Source organism: Anabrus simplex, chromosome 1, assembly GCF_040414725.1.
Source record: "Anabrus simplex isolate iqAnaSimp1 chromosome 1, ASM4041472v1, whole genome shotgun sequence".
Classification (NCBI taxonomy): domain Eukaryota; kingdom Metazoa; phylum Arthropoda; class Insecta; order Orthoptera; family Tettigoniidae; genus Anabrus; species Anabrus simplex.
The window spans coordinates 432,383,186-432,398,806 of NC_090265.1; positions in this window are offsets into that span (position 1 = coordinate 432,383,186).

Genomic DNA, 15,621 nt, shown 5'->3' on the forward strand with positions numbered 1-15,621 from the left:
ATGGTCCACCCAATCAATACACTTCACTCGACAAGTGAAAACTATTTAATATTAAGATATATTAAACATACTTTGGAACATGTTTCGTCTAATTTAAGACTTCTTCAGCCATAATGTCTCATAACAGATTACGATACTCATTGTTGCTTTATTTATTTATTTACTCGTGTCAGAAGCATAACTTAATCATACAGTTAAAATAAAATAATAATTAAACTATTTACAAAAATTAACAAACAAAGGATATGACCAAATTTACTGTACATCTAGATGATGTTTTTCCAAAATTAAGCCACACCTAGGGCACTGTCATCAGCAAGCATTAAAATTTGCTCTGAGCATGAAAATGGGCAGAGAGGACATCGATACAAATGGTTCACTGTTTGTACTTCACTGCAGTTGCACTTGCTGTCCTCTGATGTGAAGCCCCATAACTTAAGCGAGGACTCAGCCCTGCTGATACCAGTTCTTAATCAGTTAGGGGACCTCCAAACACTCCAGTCTTCATTGTAGCCAGCCAGAAGATGTTCTACGTAGCTCCATCCATTCTTGCTGCATAGATTTCCACAAGGAAAGTCTTGCCTTATCTGGTAGTCCTTTCAAGGGCTTTGATGTCTGGAGGAAACATTTCTGGATTTCAGCCTAGATTGAGATTGCTGATGACCAAACAGCGGGTGAGCTTCAACGTTCTCAAACTTCAGTCATTCTTGATCAACAGCGACTTCTCGACGAATACTTGGAGGTGGAACGCCACCAGCAAGACAGTATAGCTTCTCAACAGGGATAGGTTTCAGGCATCCTGTGATTAATCTACAAGCTTCATTCAGGGCAGGATCCATAGTCTTGGCATGGGATGATCTATACCACACAGGGGATGAATATTCTGCAGCAGAATAACAAAGAGCCAATGCAGTGGTTCTAAGAACTTGTGACTTTGCACCCCAGTTTGTACCTCTCAGCTTCCTCAGGATGTTGTTTCTGGCATCGACTTTGTGTTTGATGTTGGAACAGTGTTTTCTGAAAGTGAGGGAGTGGTCCAGCGTTACCCCTACGTACTTTGGGGTGAAAGAATGTTCCAAGAGAGTTCCATTCCAGGAGACATGTCATTTTCTTGATTGAGGTGGAAAGCACAAAGCAGAGATTTTGATGGATTTTGCTTTGGGTGGTTAGCCTTGTAATATGTGTCTAATTCCCTCACAGCGCTGTCAAGAGCGAGTTCTACCTCTTCAAAAGTTGCACTATGGCAGGCTCAGTGCAAGGTTGTCTGCATATATGAAACTTCTTGTTTCGTTAGAGAGCGATTGGTCATTGGTATAAATATTAAATAGTAATGAAGCCAGTACAGTTCTTTGGGACAATCCATTTTTCTGTGATGTCCATCTGCTTCTTTGTCAAATCAAAATCTCTTTATTTGCAAATTAGGTGTCTACCTCAGTGGCAAATGGTACACTAAAATACATTATTGTCAAGCACTAAATATTAAATTAACAAAAGAAGAAAATTTTCCTATAATACAATATTATACAATTTACACTAACAATGTTTTCTATTAAACACACAGCTCATCCTTTATAAATTTATATTGTTTACAAAATTCTACTTATAATATCTCCTGTACTACTTACAAATATAGTCAACTGATATACAGTATGTGGAATTACTTCAAATGATACTATACAACTGGTATAAGATTAATATTTACATTGCATTTATTTATTTACTTTTTTTTTTTTACCCATTCTGGATCCTAAGTAGCATAACGACCTGCTGCGTCTTAACCAGAGCCCCTTTTGCCACCACTTTTCAGAGTTCCTGAAGGGCCTTCACAGCTACCGTAGCAGTCCCAGGGCCCTCGAAGTCCCCACTGTACTTCACCCCTACAGGCAGTCCCCTACTTTGGCTGTCCAAACTCCTTAGACCAGGGGATGGAATTAATTTATTCACACACTTTTTTTTTTTTTTTTTTTTTTACAATAACCTGCACTGGTCGAATGCCCTCTAACACTTCATTTATTTTCTCTGTTGCTGTTTATTCTCTTCTTGAATATCTGTACAGATTTTGGAAAAGGATCAAACACTACCCCTGGTAAACTGTTCCACTCCTTCACACCCTTCCCAATGAATGAAAATTTACCCCAATCCCTTCTGCTAAAATTCCTTCTAATTTTATATTTGTGGTCAGTCCTGCCGATATAATTATTTTCCAACTGAAGCCTCTCACGGATATCTCCCCATGCTTCTTCTCCTGTATAGGCTCTATATAATCCTATAAGTCTAGTTTTCTCCCTTCTCTTACTTAAAGTTTCCCACCCAAGTTCATTTAACATTTCTGATACACTACTCTTTCTCCTGAAATCCCCTGTTACAAATCTTGCTGCTTTCCTCTGCACACTGTCTATTTCTTTTATTAGGTATTCTTGGTGAGGATCCCAAACACTGTTTGCATATTCCAATAATGGATGAACCATACTCAAGTAACTTTTTTCTTTTAATTCTTTGTTGCATCCTTTAAGTAGCCTCATTATGACATGTAACGATCTGTATGCTTTCCTTGAAAGTCAACGAAAAACCAGCAGTTCTGCAACAAGGTTGACATCAATCTGGTAAGTTTTGAATATTTTGTGAGTGTAAAGATCTTCTGAAGCAGTATACAGTAGTTCACTGTAGCATATGCAGCACCGAGGTCAATGAAAGCTACCCCTATAATTTGTCGATTTTCAAAACCATCCTCAATGTACTGCATGAGGTTGAGAACTTGTGCAACAGCATTCTTGGGTGGTCTTAAAGCCTGCCTGTTGTGGAATGAGGTTTTTGTTGATAGTCTGGATGAGTCTGTCGAGTATCATTCTCTTTTTAATATCAAGAATTTCATTTTTTGGTCTGTACTGAATGAAATTTACAGTTACAGAAAAGGATGAAGGTTTCCACCTGTTCAATACAATAAAAGAGTGAAATTAATAGAATATCACATATTTCTTGTTCATGTTCTTCTTACTGTCTAATAATTTTAAAAATGGAAGAACCCATGTCCTTTACGAACTGTTTGGGAATACACTAATAACAAATACTATTTACATAAAATTGTTCATCACTTATTGTAAAAATATTTTCTTCAATGTTAAAATTTGAATGACATTTCTTGAAAATATGACATACAGTGCTGGCAGCTTCAGTGTACTGACTGAGGGAGATTTGAATAGGAAAATGGGACCATATTCACATCAGAATATTTAAAAGCTTTAATTCTTATGAAAATTCCTTTTAAAAGTAAGCCCTTTCTGGTAGAAGGAATCTAATGCTTCTGAGATAACCTGTCGTATGGCAAAGATCTGCGCTACATGACCACCATATTGATAGCTCATCCTTTCAAAAGACAAGGTCATCAAAGTTGGTGAAACTCCCTATAGCCGGTTCACATCTGAGCCTCGCTCTGTCTTGCTTCTTGCCACGCTACTGCGCGTTATGTTCGTTGCTGCCAGTTGACTTTTGGCAATGCTACAACCACATGGAGCAAGCCTACTCCTGTGCACAAGCGACGAGACTCCATTATGGAGTTCGCAGTGTTCAAGAACTTTGATTGTGGAGTCATTACTCTACCTGTACAGAGCAGACTATGAAGGCAGTAGTACGGAGTTATTACAGTACTAGTGTATTGAGAGGTTAACGCAAGTTTATTCCCAGTGTGCATTCCATGGAAGACGCTACATAGTGCTCATCTGTCAGTCATACTCTGGTTTATTCCTCTTAGAGATAACACAGAGTGTGTGCGGTGTACAGTAGTAATTGGCAACGTTCTCGCTCGAGACAGACTTCACAGATCTAGAGCCAGATCCTCCTATGCTGCGATCTGTGCGACGTTCCAGTAACTACGAGTGTAAACTTGATAGCATAGCAGTTACTGTGCGACATAACATTCTCATATGGAAACTTGTGAGCCGATAAATTTCGTCAAAAGCCTGGAAAAGTACAGAATGTTCGACTATGAACCCCAGAATACCATTAACGAAAGTGAAATCAGAATGTCAGTATATTTAACAGTTCAAGAGTTATTTTAGGTGGACATCTTAGCTGAATAACCCTTATAATTTGTTAATAACTGCAGAGAGGATTTACACCTACCTGGATACCTCGCAATTGTTGGCAGGGTAGCTTCTTGTGATGTAGATGGGTTGGAGGTGTTTTGTGGCGATTCCCATTCATTGATGTTGTGCAATTTTAAGTGCCAGATTATCCCATAAGCATTTCTGCCAATGTATTTTATTCATTTTGAATAAACACACCAAGCTGTACTATGTGGCATCTCTTCATAATAATGTACATCCACAGCTTACGTTGCATTTCGGACATGGTCTTAAACTTTTCGCGTACAATTATACATAATTACACCTTGTATCGTCATATACCAAAGCACCTAATGACGTGAATATTCTATAAAATTGTAAGGAATTCCTTAAGTCACCAAAATATCTGTATATACACACACGCAGCAGTCATGATATTGAATGCAGGGTCTGATAACGATGTACACCTACCTGCGGAATGAATTGAAGCAAACTCTGGCATTTTAGATTACACATTCCACACATGCATATTGGTGGTTGCATATGCAGCAGGACTCATCTTGTCTCATCTCTAGTTCGAATAATGCATGCATATAGTATCCAGGTAGGGGTACTTACAGTAGCTGTCAGTTTCTGTACTTAGCCTACTCGTTCATGTACTTACCACTGCATACAATGCGTATCCTTTATAATTACGTTATACTGTGTCAAAATAAACCTCTGTAGGAATGAATGCCTAGTCGCTTGTTGACAGGTATTTACGGAATGGAGAACGGAATAGCCATTCACATACTCTGCACAAACAACATTCAGCTCAGTCTACTTGTAGGCCTACGAGAAACACACAAATGCGGGGAAAAAAGTCTACAGATCCCTTGAAATTTCTCGAGAGAAATAGTGCCGGCCCTAGTCTTGAGAAATTCAGAGACCTTGTCTCAGACTGCCTATCACTAGTGTACAAAACTGATTATGGCTAGATGAAACCATAGGCCAAGTATTTATGACTTGGTCCTCCTTCATACGACATGGTTAAAACTCCACAGTAGACATTGCTAAGTTTTGTGGCTTTATTGACAGAGTTATAGCAAGGTGACTGGCATCATATTTTGTACTGTTATAACCTGTGGTAAATAGATTCCATGGTGATGCTATTTTGTTTAGGTAAATGAAGTTAAGAATGGGTAGTCTTTATCCGTACGATATCTGAACTATGTGCATTTGAGGTGTGTAGAAGAAATCCGCAAATTTTTTTTTTTTTTTTTTTTTTTTTTGGGCAACAAAAAAGTTGGCCTCATCATGTAACTTATTGTTGGTGTTTGTTTCGGGAGTATATTGTAGTAGCAAAACTTATCGTAAATCTTATTGGTGGAGCAAATGAAAACTAGCATACTCCTCAAACTTATTTTCAGAGTTTCATAGTATCAGGTAAGGTAATGAAGCAAGTTTTAGAGTTCCATCAGCCTGATCACTATCATCTTGGGAGAAGGAGATCATTCATGTTCTACAGGTTCATGCATGCTCCATAGAATCAATTATACCTGAAAATCTTTTGCAGGTAGCACCCAAATTTGATGATGATGATGCTTGTTGTTTAAAGAGGCCTAACATCTAGGTCATTTGCCCCTAATGGTACGAAATGACATGACAAATTAAAAGTCCAAAACCCTCCACTGACCAGAAATTAAAACATGAGGACAAAGAATGAACAGCTGGATATGAATTTCAAACAGTCGGTGGAACTGACCCACAGTGCCTCACATGCACAGAAGCTGGCGTAAAACAATAGTATTACCGACCAAGGGACTGCTTCTATAGCACGATACTGAATCGATGATGCTTGTCGAAAGGGGTCCTCATAATGGTACTTATCGCTAGGAAAGTAGAACTATGGTATTTGTCATGTTGTGGTACTAATCAAAAGTAGCGCAGTAGACTCGCAGTATTCCACACGTGGTACTACTCACAGGTACTGTAATTAAATTCGCACATGGAATACAGACCTATGGTATTTCGCACACTGCAGCGCCATTTATAGGCAACGCCAACGCAAACCTATGGTGTTCATTATAATTGTACTAACCACAGGGACTCACGCTATCCTATGGTGTTCCTCATATAGTGGGTAGTGATGCGCAATGCTCTCGCTCTCGACTGACGTCGCAGGTCTCGAGACTCTCGCGAGAATCCCGAGACCGATCCTCCTGTAGCACAAGCTGTGCAACGTACCAGTAACTACGACTGTAAACTTGATAGTATATCATTGGCAGTTATTGCGTGAAATAACGTTCTCTTATGAAAACGTGCGAGTCAATACATTTTGTCAAAAGCCTGGAAAAGTACTGCATGTTCAACTATACCGTTAACTAAAGTAGAAGCAGAAGTGTCAGTATCTTAAACTCTTCACAACTTATTTGGGGTGGACATTTTAGGTGAATAACAATGCATAATTTGTGAATAACTGTAGATAGGATGTACACCTACTTGGATACTAGAGGCATACATTATTCAAACATGAGACAGGGAAGATGTGCTTTGCTACATACGCAACACCTATTAAACATGAGTGGAATGTGTAACAGGGGTGATGGGCCACGCTCTCGAGACCGATTCTCGTGTGCTGTGAGCTGATTACATAAAATTAGCTTCATGGTCCGTATCACACTTCAATAGATTCACAACTAAGTATTTATTTTCCACCTAGTCGATACAATGATTGCCTAAGGCAATTTAATGGTTAAAAGTGGTACATGTTTCTTATATTATCAACATCTTCAGCCACATAACACTGTTTAGATGAAAAATACATAAATTGACAAAGTAATGCTTTGGAGGAAGTGTCCTTAAAATTAACATAAGATTGACAACATTAAAACAACCAAAAATCTCAAGAGAAAATACACTGACTGACAGAGCAAATGCAACGCCAAGAAGGAGAGGTCAGAACTTTATGCCAATTGCAGGGTAGACTGACGTCACTGAGGTATGCTCATGATGTGAAATGCGCCACTGTGCTGTGCACGTAGCGAACGATAAATGGGACACGGCGTTGGCGAATGGCCCACTTCGTACCGTGATTTCTCAGCCGACAGTCATTGTAGAACGTGTTGTCGTGTGCCACAGGACACGTGTATAGCTAAGAATGCCAGGCCGCCGTCAACGGAGGCATTTCCAGCAGACAGACGGCTTTATGAGGGGTATGGTGATCGGGCTGAGAAGGGCAGGTTGGTCGCTTCGTCAAATCGCAACCGATACCCATAGGGATGTGTCCACGGTGCAGCGCCTGTGGCGAAGATGGTTGGCTCAGGGACATGTGGCACGTGCGAGGGGTCCAGGCGCAGCCCGAGTGACGTCAGCACGCGAGGATCGGCGCATCCGCCGCCAAGCGGTGGCAGCCCCGCACGCCACGTCAACCGCCATTCTTCAGCATGTGCAAGACACCCTGGCTGTTCCAATATCGACCAGAACAATTTCCCGTCGATTGGTTGAAGGAGGCCTGCACTCCCGGCGTCCGCTCAGAAGACTACCATTGACTCCACAGCATAGACGTGCACGCCTGGCATGGTGCCGGGCTAGAGCGACTTGGATGAGGGAATGGCGGAACGTCGTGTTCTCCGATGAGTCACGCTTCTGTTCTGTCAGTGATAGTCACCGCAGACGAGTGTGGCGTCGGCGTGGAGAAAGGTCAAATCCGGCAGTAACTGTGGAGCGCCCTACCGCTAGACAACGCGGCATCATGGTTTGGGGCGCTATTGCGTATGATTCCACGTCACCTCTAGTGCGTATTCAAGGCACGTTAAATGCCCACCGCTACGTGCAGCATGTGCTGCGGCCGGTGGCACTCCCGTACCTTCAGGGGCTGCCCAATGCTCTGTTTCAGCAGGATAATGCCCGCCCACACACTGCTCGCATCTCCCAACAGGCTCTACGAGGTGTACAGATGCTTCCGTGGCCAGCGTACTCTCCGGATCTCTCACCAATCGAACACGTGTGGGATCTCATTGGACGCCGTTTGCAAACTCTGCCCCAGCCTCGTACGGACGACCAACTGTGGCAAATGGTTGACAGAGAATGGAGAACCATCCCTCAGAACACCATCCGCACTCTTATTGACTCTGTACCTCGACGTGTTTCTGCGTGCATCGCCGCTCGCGGTGGTCCTACATCCTACTGAGTCGATGCCGTGCGCATTGTGTAACCTGCATATCGGTTTGAAATAAACATCATTATTCGTCCGTGCCGTCTCTGTTTTTTCCCCAACTTTCATCCCTTTCGAACCACTCCTTCTTGGTGTTGCATTTGCTCTGTCAGTCAGTGTATATAAATTATTTCTACAATTGAAAGCAGTTGTCAAGGAAACACTTGTACAATATTTCATAGAGAATATGTCCTAATGAATATTCTTTTCTTAATAGTTCATGAAAAAAGGTCAATTTATAAATTAAAAATTATACAATTTATAAGTAATTGTTGAAGTGAAGAAATCCAGTTATCACACTGTGGCTCTTATTATTCATCATTAGTCGCTGTGCTCATAACTGAGCACCGTGACCTCAAAACTCCATCATTTCCGTGTTGCAACCTTGACAAGATGTCTCCATCCCGAGCGGTTTTCACATTTCGTTAATATGATCTGAAGTGGTAGCCCAGTGATCTGCTTTGCCTGATCTATCCATCTGCTTGCTGTTCTTCCTCGTGGTCTACTGCCTTCAATTTTGCCTTGTAAAATTACCTTTTCCATGTTCTCTCCATCTCGTCTTAGAATGTGGCCAAGGAACTGGAGGTAACGCTCACTCACACGGGAAGATAGGCGTTTCTTGATGCAGAGTTCGTCCAGAATGGAAACATTAGTTCTTCTTTCTGTCCATGGTACACGTAGCATTCTCCGCCAACACCACATCTCAAAGGCATCAATGCGTTTTTTGTCTTTAGCATTCACAGTCCAGATCTCACAGCCATACAAAAAAACTGAGAACACTAGTGATTCTGCCAAGCGCATCTTCATGGCTTTTGATATTGCCCGGTTCTGCCAAATCTTAGTAAGTTTAAACCATTGCAGCACGACCTAAGACAATACGTCTTTTTACCTCTTTATCACAGCTTCCCGTGTCATTGATGACAGACCCCAAGTATACAAATTCCTTAACTATATCCAGGTCCTTTAGGCATGCCGTAAGTTGGATTTGACCTTGCCGATCAACTACCATTAGTTTGGTCTTTTTGATATTTATCTCTAGACCATGCTGAAGACTAGTGTTCTTCACCCTTGTAAGCAGGTCATGAAGTTCCTCTTCACTACCAGCGATGAGGGAAGTGTCATCTGCAAAGCGCAGGTTATTAATTTTTCTGCCACCAATCGAGATTCCACCATTCCAGCCATTGAGAGCTCTTTTGATGACACACTCTGCATAGATGTTGTAGAGTTGAGGTAATAATATACAACCTTGCCTTACTCCATTTGTCATATTGAAAATGCCTGAGAGATCACCATCCACCTTTATGGTTGCTGCGTGGTTCAATCAATCAATCAATCAATCAATAAATCAATCAATACTGATGTGTATTTAGGGCAGTCGCCCAGGTGGCAGATTCCCTATCTGTTGTTTTCCTAGCCTTTTCCTAAATGATTTCAAAGAAATTGGAAATTTATTAAACGTCTCCCTTGGTAAGTTATTCCAATCCCTAACTCCCCTTCCTATAAATGAATATTTGCCCCAGTTTGACCTCTTGAATTCCAAACTTTATCTTCATATTGTGATCTTTCCTACTTTTACAAACACCACTCAAACTTATTCGTCTACTAATGTCATTCCACGCCATCTCTCCGCTGACAGCTCGGAACATACCACTTATAATACAATTCCTTTAGTTTTGCCAATTGCCACCTTTTCAATACAATAAAAATATATTACAAACTTACATATTTATTATGATGTTTATATGGTATATGTTTCACTCCTTTTCGTGAGCATCATCAGCCAAACTATCATTAATCTAAGATTGTATAAGATCATAAAACAATTCTTTTGGTTCAATATTGCTCCTATAAAACTAATTGATAGTCTTATAACATTTTAAAAGTCACACAACAATAAAACTATGTCTTAAGCTAACACTTTTTGTCTAAAATCTTCTTCAGTCTAACATTTTATTGCCGAAACTCATCTGGTGAACATCTTTTAAATTTGTTTAAAAATAAGAATAACTAAAAAAACTGTTGAGATCTGGCTAGTTGAGTTGATTCCTGTTGCTTAACTTGTATAATTGTCATTAAAACTTCGTAACAGTATTGAATATTTTCTGCAGTTGATAATTGTCATTATGGTCGATAGACTTGTTCTCGTTGCTGGAGTAACATTTATAAAATGTATTGGTATTAATTTATATTATCAATGGGGTAAAATTGTTCGTGAACAAACTTGTTGATGAAACACTTTCTAATGTGATATTGGATTTAAAATGTTCTCGAACGTTCCATAATGGCTCGTTGGTATATCTGTAATGAAAGATAAAAATTATATGTTTATGGTTTTAATTGTATTTCTGTATAACATCTTATTGGAAGAATTGTCACTTACTTTCTTTTCTGCTGCGTAATTGTTTGGTATTACTCCTAGCCTCTTGAGAACTACTTGTTGTCCTGTTTGCACTTCTTGTGTTGTATGAGTGAGTGTGGATGAGTTTACGTTTTGGCAACGAGGGGGAAGGGGAAGTTAAGGTAGGCGGCGTATTGATAGCTGCAGTAGACTGTGGAGGGGATAGTCTAGGAGAAGTGAGGGAAGGAGTTGAGTTTGTTTGTGTCAATAAGCCATTAACTTTTATCGGATTAAAATGTTTATAGAATTTATTTATATCTGATTTGAGTATTTGTATTAGTTCTGGTAATTGTAATAAGATGGGATTCTTTATTTCTATTTCGTCATTTAGGTTTTTATTTTTATTGTATTGTTGATCTAAATGAATGTATATATTTTCCATTTCCGTCATTTCTTTTCCTTTTTCTACTCTTCTTAAGATTTTTAAATCCCTTTCAATAGTTGTAAAACTGTGTCCAGTTTCTTGCATGTGTGTACTCATTGCAGAATGTTTCCTGTGTTTGGCTGCATTTACATGTTCGAGATATCTTATTATAAAGCTTCGGCCAGTCTGGCCAATGTATGAAAAATTGCACTCTGCGCATGTGAGCCTTTATATTCCAGATCCTTGATATTGATTACTATTTATATTAACTTTATTGTGGTTGAAGAAAACGTTTCGGTTCGTGTGCAAACAGGACAACAAGTAGTTCTCAAGAGGCTAGGAGTAACACCAAACAATTACGCAGCAGAAAAGAAAGTAAGTGACAATTCTTCCAATAAGATGTTATACAGAAATACAATCAAAACCATAAACATATAATTTTTATCTTTCATTACAGATATACCAACGAGCCATTATGGAACGTTCGAGAACATTTTAAATCCAATATCACATTAGAAAGTGTTTCATCAACAAGTTTGTTCACGAACAATTTTACCCCATTGATAATATAAATTAATACCAATACATTTTATAAATGTTACTCCAGCAACGAGAACAAGTCTATCGATCATAATGACAATTATCAAGTGCAGAAAATATTCAATACTGTTATGAAGTTTTAATGACAATTATACAAGTTAAGCAACAGGAATCAACTCAACTAGCCAGATCTCAACAGTTTTTTATGTTATTCTTATTTTTAAACAAATTTAAAAGATGTTCACCAGATGAGTTTCGGCAATAAAATGTTAGACTGAAGAAGATTTTAGACAAAAAGTGTTAGCTTAAGACATAGTTTTATTGTTGTGTGACTTTTAAAATGTTATAAGACTATCAATTAGTTTTACAGGAGCAATATTGAACCAAAAGAATTGTTTTATGATCTTATACAATCTTAGATTAATGATAGTTTGGCTGATGATGCTCACGAAAAGGAGGGAAACATGTACCATATAAACAGCATAATAAATATGTAAGTTTGTAATATATTTTTATTGTATTGAAAAGGTGGCAATTGGCAAAACTAAAGGAATTGTATCACAGGTAGATCTTCAATACGGACAAGGAAAATGAAGTTTATAACCTGCAATGTAATGGCCAACCAGGCTAATAATAAGATTAAAAACAGATTCATTAATCTTAAGGTTAAGATTGGTAAGATCGCGAAAGACATATATTTTTTAAAAGAATTTTAAAATTCAAACTAGTACCAAAGTTTTTGAAATCTGTACAAAGGCGAAACTTATCTATGCCAAATTTAGTAGATACTCAAAACAAAGTAAATGAAATCTGACTAAAGAACGAGATAAAAACACATTACAGAACAAAGTCGTTTTTAAACTTACAACTTTATCATACACATTTAAAAATCTCTGACCTTCTAACCCCGTTAGAATGGCAATCAGTACATCAATTTACTAATGAGAAACTCGTTGGTATATTAGAGAAGAAACAAAGAACTATAGAAAACAAAATATCACATTTAAGAGAGAACAAAACAAAATCCGAAAAACAAAATACAAGAATAAAACAGACCAACTCAGACCTTAAAAACATCCCAACCACTGCAAATTTATCAGATGTCACCTTCACGGATAGTGAAATGAGCTTACTGAATAAAGGATCAAAATTTAATTGGCCTAACCATCATCAAATAGAAGACGTAATAACCACTGTAGCTGAAGTAGAATCTAATGTAGGGAAATAGCCTTTAGAATCGCAAAGTGATACAAGATTCAAAGTTAAAAAGAAACTTCCAACCTTAGTAAAAGAAATAAATAACAAAAATCCCGACCTCACTAAACAAATCAAAGAATTAAAAACTAAAATCAATGAAAGCAACATAATAGTAACCAAAGCTGATAAAGGAGAAACTACAGTTATTTTAAATAAGCAAGATTACATTAAGAAAACAGAAGAATTTTTTCTCAAACGGAGCCTATTCGATAATACAGAATGATCCTACAATAAAAATTCAACGGAACCTAAAGAAATTACTTAAAAATTCGTCTTTTCTCCTTAATGATCTAGAATGTCAGAAGCTGATAAATATGAATCCCAAAGATACTGACAGCCAGAGCCATGCCTAAAATCCATAAAGCTAACATACCTATGCGACCTATAATCAACTGCATGAATAGCCCAACATATAAGACCTCTAAATTTATACATCATTTTTTAAAAAAAGCACTATAAATTTTACAATAATTCTACAATTATATTTTTCAATATAATTCAATAGAATTCTGTGATAAACTAAATAAATTCGAACTGCAACCACATCATAAAATGTGTTCATATGATATAAATAACATGTACCCTTGCATACCGATCAACGAAACCATTAATATAATCAAAATAAATTTATTCAATCATAGTAAATTAAGTAAGTGTGAAATAGAAGAAATCATAAATGTATTAAGATTTACTTTAAATAATAATTACTTCACATTTAATCAAAAGATATATCAGCAAATGTGCTTAGGAATGGGTGACCCTGCATCAGGTATATTAGGTAACATTTATATGGATCATTTAGAACATGTTAAAATTTTAAATAACATAGAGGGACTAAACCTTTGGCTGAGATACGTGGATGACACGTTTGTTATAATAGACAGAAAACTGAACAATAGTGCTAATATTTTGGATTTTTTAAATAAATTAGACAGTAATATAAAATTCACTAAGGAAGATGAAAGGAACAATTCATTAAGTTTCCTAAATATAAATGTAAAGAGAGCAGGAAAGAAATTTGACTTCCATATTTATAGAAAACCAACGTTTACTCCAGTAATGATCAAAAACGAGTCACTCCACCCCAACTCTCACCAACAGGCAGCATTTTTGAGTTTAGTTTACAGAGCCCTAAAAATTCCACTAATAAACAAGAGTTTAAAGAAAGAACTTGATTTTATAAAAGATCTAGCACTCAATAATGGTTATAAAATAGAAATGATTAACAAAATCATTAATAAGGTGAAAATAAAATTGGCCACTAATCTTGTACCAGAAAAAATAAAAAAAAACAAATTTGCAACTTTCACATTTACTAACCCAGCTATATACCAAATCACTAATACCATCAAAAAACAAAATATTAACATTGCCTTCAAGACACAAAACACGAACCAAAACATTTTCTTCAATCACAATAAAGTTAATATAAATAGTAATCAATATCAAGGATCTGGAATATATAGGCTCACATGCGCAGAGTGCAATTTTTCATACGTTGGCCAGACTGGCCGAAGCTTTATAATAAGATATCTCGAACATGTAAATGCAGCCAAACACAGGAAACATTCTGCAATGAGTACACACATGCAAGAAACTGGACACAGTTTTACAATTATTGAAAGGGATTTAAAAATCTTAAGAGTAGACAAAGGAAAAGAAATGACGGAATTGGAAAACATATACACTGACTGACAGAGCAAATGCAACACCAAGAAGGAGTGGTTCGAAAGGGATGAAAGTTGGGGAAAAAAACAGAGACGGCACGGACGAATAATTGATGTTTATTTCAAACCGATATGCAGGTTACACAATGCGCACGGCATCGACTCAGTAGGATGTAGGACCACCGCGTGCGGCGATGCACGCAGAAACACGTCGAGGTACAGAGTCAATAAGAGTGCGGATGGTGTCCTGAGGGATGGTTCTCCATTCTCTGTCAACCATTTGCCACAGTTGGTCGTCCGTACGAGGCTGGGGCAGAGTTTGCAAACGGCGTCCAATGAGATCCCACACGTGTTCGATTGGTGAGAGACCCGGAGAGTACGCTGGCCACGGAAGCATCTGTACACCTCGTAGAGCCTGTTGGGAGATGCGAGCAGTGTGTGGGCGGGCATTATCCTGCTGAAACAGAGCATTGGGCAGCCCCTGAAGGTACGGGAGTGCCACCGGCCGCAGCACATGCTGCACGTAGCGGTGGGCATTTAACATGCCTTGAATACGCACTAGAGGTGACGTGGAATCATACGCAATAGCACCCCAAACCATGATGCCGCGTTGTCTAGCGGTAGGGCGCACCACAGTTACTGCCGGATTTGACCTTTCTCCACGCCGACGCCACACTCGTCTGCGGTGACTATCACTGACAGAACAGAAGCGTGACTCATCGGAGAACACGACGTTCCGCCATTCCCTCATCCAAGTCGCTCTAGCCCGGCACCATGCCAGGCGTGCACGTCTATGCTGTGGAGTCAATGGTAGTCTTCTGAGCGGACGCCGGGAGTGCAGGCCTCCTTCAACCAATCGACGGGAAATTGTTCTGGTCGATATTGGAACATTCAGGGTGTCTTGCACATGCTGAAGAATGGCGGTTGACGTGGCGTGCGGGGCTGCCACCGCTTGGCGGCGGATGCGCCGATCCTCGCGTGCTGACGTCACTCAGGCTGCGCCTGGACCCCTCGCACGTGCCACATGTCCCTGCGCCAACCATCTTCGCCACAGGCGCTGCACCGTGGACACATCCCTATGGGTATCGGCTGCGATTTGACGAAGCGACCAACCTGCCCTTCTCAGCCCGATCACCATA